Below are 6,000 nucleotides of genomic sequence, written 5' to 3' on the forward strand. Positions count from 1 at the left end.
GCCAGGTTTGATCACTGTGCTGTTAAAGGACCAGTCTGAGACTGTTGTAGGCTTGTAGTTGGGTGGTGTCAGCAGTTAGACCAGATGCCTGTCTTCAGCCCATTTGCTGGGGCTACAGTAACACTAACTTGGAAGGTGCTCTTCTTTCCTCATCCCCTGAGAGGCTTTGGCTGGTGGGTGGGCCTGACATCAGGCCAGATGCCTGCTGGGGCTGCAGAGGCACTGATCAGCAGGGCACTGTCTCTGCACTGCCACTTAAAAGGTTGAGCTGCTGGGGCTGTGAGTGTACTGGTGTGTGTTATCTTTCCTTCTCCCTAGGGCAGGATTTACTTTGGAGTGCCAGTGGTCTTGCAGGGGCTGCTTGCAGGTTGAACCACTGGCAGGAGTGCCTTTGGAAGCATTCCTTCCTAGGAGAGGTGAGTTGAATGGGGCAGATCTGCAGGAGAATGTGGGGATGGGTCACATGGTGTTAGCAAGTAGGTCTGGCTAGCTAGCCTGGGGTAGTTGAAGGGGAGATAAAATGGCTCCTGCCAGATCTTTGGTTCTTAGAGAAGTCTCCTGAAGATCCCTGCCCCTCCAGCACACATCCCGGGATTAGTAAATCAACCTCCTTCGCCCATACCCTAGGCGCTTTTCAAACTCCTGCTTCTATGCTGTGTCTCAATAGGGTTCCTTGTTTTACTGTCTCTTTAAGAGTGGGGACTCCATTTTCTTTTTTTTTTTTTTTTAAAGATTTTATTTATTTATTTATTTGACAGAGAGAGATCACAAGCAGGCAGAGAGGCAGGCAGAGAGAGAGGAGGAAGCAGGCTCCCTGCTGAGCAGAGAGCCCGATGCGGGCCTCGATCCCAGGACCCTGAGATCATGACCTGAGTCGAAGGCAGCGGCTTAACCCACTGAGCCACCCAGGCGCCCGGGACTCCATTTTCTATCACTCTCCAGGCTGTTGCTCTTTAAAGTATGTGGAGTTAAGCCCCACTGGTTAGGAAAATTCATGAAGTTAAGCACCACTGATTTTCAAAGCCAAATGTTATGGGGACCCATCTTCCCAGTGCAGATTGCTCATGTCTAGGGGGCCTGATGTGGGCCTCCTTCTCCCTTCTTTTGTGCTTCTTTCCTTCTTTCCCTTCTCCATGCTTATGGTGTCCCTCCTGTTTGTGGTTAGTCTCCCTAGGAGTTTGGTTCCCAACCCCATCTCTGCGCCTCCTACACTTTTTGATGAGTCCTCCTCTCTATGATCAACTGTGGAATGTCTGCTTTGCTAGTCTTCAGGTCATTTTCTGGGTTAGATGCACTGATGTGGCTGTTATTTAGGTATGCCCATGAGACAAGGTGAGCTTAGGACCCCACTAGCCCTGTCTCCCCAGAACTAGAGCATCTCTTTTCTTTCTTAAAAAAAGATTTTATTTATTTATTTGAAAATAAATTAAAAAAAAGTGAAAGAGGGAAGGGAACACAAGCAGGGAAGTAGGAGAGGGAGAAGAAGGCTTCCCACTGAGCAGGGAGCCCGATGAGGGGCTCAATCCCAGGACCCTGGGATCATGACCTGAGCGGAAGGCAGACGCTTAATGGACTGAGCCACTGTTAAAGTACAACTTTTCAATTATTTTGGGTTTATTCCTGAGAGTGGAATTGCTGGATCATATAGTAATTCTATGTTTAAACTTTTGAGGAAAAAACTATTTCCACATTGGCTGAGCCATTTCACATTCTTACCTATGATATATACAACTGCTTTTTTAAGAAAATGCAATACTTAAATGTAAATCTTACAAAGCGTGTGTAAGTCTTATATGCTGGAAACTATAAAACACTGATATAAGAAACCAAAGATCTAAATAAATAGGCATACCATGTTTGTGGGTTGCAAGGCTCAATACAGTAAAGATGTTAATTCTCCCCAGTACAGGTTTAAAATAATTCCTATCAAAATTCCAGCAAGGGGAGCCTGGCTGCCTCAGTCCATTAAGTGTCTGCCTTTGACTCAGGTCATGATCCCAGAGTCCTGGGATCTAGCCCCAGACTGGGCTTCCTGCTCAGCAGGAAACCTGCTTCTCCATTTCCTTCCACCTGCTGCTCTGCCCCTCTCTGTCTGTCAAATAAATAATTAAATAAATCTATCTTTTAAAAAATTTCAGCAAGATTATTTTTCCAAAATTTATGTTGAAAGTCAAAGGAACTAGAATAGACAAAGCAATTAAAAAATGTTTTTAAAGATTTTTATTCATTTATTTATTTATTAGGGGGTGAGGGAAGAACAGAGGAAGAGGGACAAGCAGACTGAGTGCTGAGCACAGAGCCTGATGTAGGATCCTATTAAAAGAAGCAAAGACAAGCTAGGAGTGGGAGAAAATATTTGCAAATCACATATCTGACAAAGGACTAGAATGTAGAATACATAAAGAATTCTCAGAACTGGGGGCACCTGGGTGGCTCAGTGGGTTAAGCCTCTGCCTTCGACTCGGGTCATGCTCCCAGGGTCCTGGGATCGAGCCCCACATCAGGATCTCTGCTCAGCAGGGAGCCTGCTTCCCTCTCTCTCTCTCTCTGCCTGCTCTCTGCCTACTTGTGATCTCTGTCAAATAAATAAATAAATCTTAAAAAAAAAAAACAAAAAACAATACAAAAGAATTCTCATAACTGGATAGTAGAAAAGCAAACAATCCTTTTAGAAAATGGACAGAAGATGTGAAGAGACATTTCACCCGAGAAGAGATAACAGCAAATAAAGCACATGAAAAGATGTCCAACATCATTAGCAGATTAAAACCACAATGATATATCGCTATCATGACCCACCTATCAGTGTGGCTAAAATAAGACATTGTGACTACATCAAATGCTGATAAGGGTGCTATGAAGCGGCATTACTCACACATTGTTGCCAGGAATGTAAAATGATACATCTACTCTGGAAAACAATTTGGCAGTTTCTTAAGAAACTAAACTTGTGGGGGCATCAGGGTGACTCCTCTTTGGAGCATTGGACTCTTGGTTTTGGGTTAGGTCATGATCACATGGTTATGAGATGGAACCCTGCATTAGGGGGAGGGGGGTCCTGTGCTCAGTGGGGAGTCTGCTTGAGGAGCAGAGGGAGAATCAGACTTTCCATTGAGCAGGGAGCCCAACATAGGGATCAATCCCAGGACTCTGGGATCATGACCTGAGCCAATATCAGTCGATTAACCAACTGAGTCACCCAGGGGCCCTTGATTTTTTATTTTGGCTCAGGTCCTGATCTCACTGTTGGGAGCCTGAGCTCTGTGGGGCTAGGCACTGGGCATGGAGTCTGCTTAAGATTCTTCTCTCCTTCTTCCTCTGCCCCTCCCCCACCTCTCTCCCTGTCTTAAAAAAGAGAAAAAAAGAAGCAGCTAAACATGTAATTACAGTAAGACCCAGCAGTTGCCCTCCTGGACACTGTTATGTTCACATATCAACTGTATGTGAATATCTACAAGAGATTTCTTCATAATAGCCCCAAACTGGAAAAACTCAGATGTCCTTCAGCATGTGAATGGTCAAATAAATCATGGTGATCTGTGTGGTAATGCAATGAAATACTACTCAACAATAAAAGGGAAAGGACTATTGATATATGTCATGACCTTGAATATCCAGGGAATTATGCTGAGTATATAAAACCAATCCCCAAATGTTACATACAAACATCCTGTATGCTTCTATTTATATAACATTCTTCAAATGACAAATTATAGAGATGGGGAACAGATTAGTGGTTGCCAGTGACTAAAGGGGAAGCACTGAGGTATAAAAGGGCGACATGAGGGATCTTGATGATAATGGAAATGTTCTGTATCTTGACTGTATCAGGGCCAACAGCCTGGTTGTGATCTTACGCTATGGTTCTGGAATATGTTCCCACTGGGAGGAATCTTGTTAAGGGTGAATGGATCCCCCTGCATTATTTCTTCCAGCTGCATGTGAATTTGTAATTATTGCAAAGAGTTGAAGGAAAAACAAAAAATAACTGTGTATTTTTTTAAAGTGATGGAATTCGCAAAGAACAGGAGACTGTTACAAATGACCAAGAAAACTAGAAATAGAACCAAAATTCTTAGAAAGGAAAAACACTGTTAAAATTAAGAACCTGAGTGGATGCTGTATTGTTTCTTAGTGCCACTGGGACAAGTTACCACAAATTTAGTGGCTGAAAACAACAAGAATTTAGTTTCTGACATTTCTGGAGGTCAGGAATCGGAAATGTCTCACTGTGCTAAAATCCAAGTGTCAATAAGACTGTTCCTTTGGAGGCTCAATGGAAGAATCCATTTTGTTGCCTTTTCATCTTCTAGAAACGCCCTTAGTCCTTGGCTCAAAACCCTGTTCCTCCCTCTTCGAAGCCAGCAACATCAGGCCAAATTCTTCTCTGCTTACCATCTTTTTGATTCTTCTTTTTCTGCCTCCCTCTTCCATGTATAAGGACCCCTTTGACTACATTGGACTCACCTGATTAATCCACCATAATTTTCCCATTTTAAGGTTAGCCAATTAGCACCCTTAGTTCCATCTGCCACCTCCATTCTGCTTTTGCCATATTCACAGTTTCCAAGTATAGGCCATGGACATGGAAGGCGGTGGAGCTGGGGGTGGGATGGGGTGTAGTATTACTCTGCCTACCACAGATGGGTTAAAGAGCTGATTCAAATACTTGCAAAATCATTGCTGAATGGAAAGACAGGAATGAGGCGGTTACTCGGAATGCAGCCAGAGAAACAGGATATGGAAAATAGGAGAGTTTAAAAGCCATGAAAGATAAAATTCAGAATCCTAGGAGGAAAGAGAATTTTTTTAAAAGATTATTTATTTATTTATTTATTTATTTATTTATTTATTTATTTAACAGAGAGATCATAAGTGGGGTGGGGGTGGAGGGGGCTGGGAAACAGGCTCCCTGTTGAGCAAGGAGCCCAATGCTGGAGGGTGGGGTGGGGGGCTCAATCCCAGGACCCTGAGACCATGACCTGAGCTGAAGGCAGCGGCTTAACCCATTGAGCCACCCAGGCGCCCTGGAAAGAGAATTTTTGTAATTTTTCTGTCAGAGGTTAATATAAGGGTAAACAGAATTAGCGTCTTTATTGTCTTCATTTTGGTGTTTACAAGTTGCCCTTTGTATCCCATCAATTTTACATTTGCAAAGTTTTACTTTTGAGTTAATAACGTACTTTTTCAGAAGGCAGCCTTTGGTAGGAACTTAAATATTCAAGAGCATTTGTGGTTACAAGACTGAACGCATTTTAGTGTGAATAACATCTTATAGAATCAGTAAGCCTTGTGCAGACCTTCCCTTTTTAAACGTTAAAAATTAAAACGTTTAAAAATATTTTATTGGGGAAATTTATTAAAATTTATTTCATTGGGGAAATCACTGATTAATTATACAGTATAAAATGTACACTGCCAAGAACAGATTTAAGAACAGGAAGAAAGCCTTAGATTTTTAAAAGTATAAATCGAAGTAAAAGCTCTGTTGTAAAGTTTGATTACTTTGAGCTCCTTTTTAACCAGGCGCACGTGTCCCACTTTAACAAGTTGCACCGTGGCGCCCACGCTCCGCCTCTGGTGGCAGGATCAGGGGTGGTACTTTTAAGGGGACTGGCTGGCCTACTGGGCTTCTGGCCACCAAGGCTCAACTGGCGTCTTGAGTTCCCAGGCGTGTCACCCCTGAGCGAAGGCTCCCGCCGGCTCACTGAGCCCTGCGCGGTGGTCGGCTGCTCGTGCTCCGGCGGGGAGCGCCCCTTGGGGCTCCCGGCCACTTTCCGCGCGCCGGGTCTCCCGACTGCCCGCGAGTCGGCGGCCTCAGCGCCAGCCCCGCCTCGTCCGCCCACACCGCCTCCGCCCCTTGCCGCTGCCAGCCCGGCGAGAGGGCATGACAGGCAATGCCCTCCCGGCCAGTTCCCGTTCCGGGCCGGGGCGCAGCCGCTTCTGCTCCCAGCCTCCCGCAGCTGCCAGTGCCGTGAGCTCTCGGCTTCGGCGCTGCCC

At 44.8% G+C, this 6,000-nt stretch overlaps 1 protein-coding gene across 4 annotated transcripts in view; it reads right to left on the minus strand.

Annotated features, from left to right (window-relative positions):
* ZNRF2 (zinc and ring finger 2) overlaps positions 1 to 6,000 on the minus strand; it is a 396,032-nt gene that overhangs the window by 185,581 nt on the left and 204,451 nt on the right. The window lies entirely within an intron of this gene.

This window comes from Mustela nigripes, chromosome 4, assembly GCF_022355385.1.
Source record: "Mustela nigripes isolate SB6536 chromosome 4, MUSNIG.SB6536, whole genome shotgun sequence".
NCBI classification, from domain to species: domain Eukaryota; kingdom Metazoa; phylum Chordata; class Mammalia; order Carnivora; family Mustelidae; genus Mustela; species Mustela nigripes.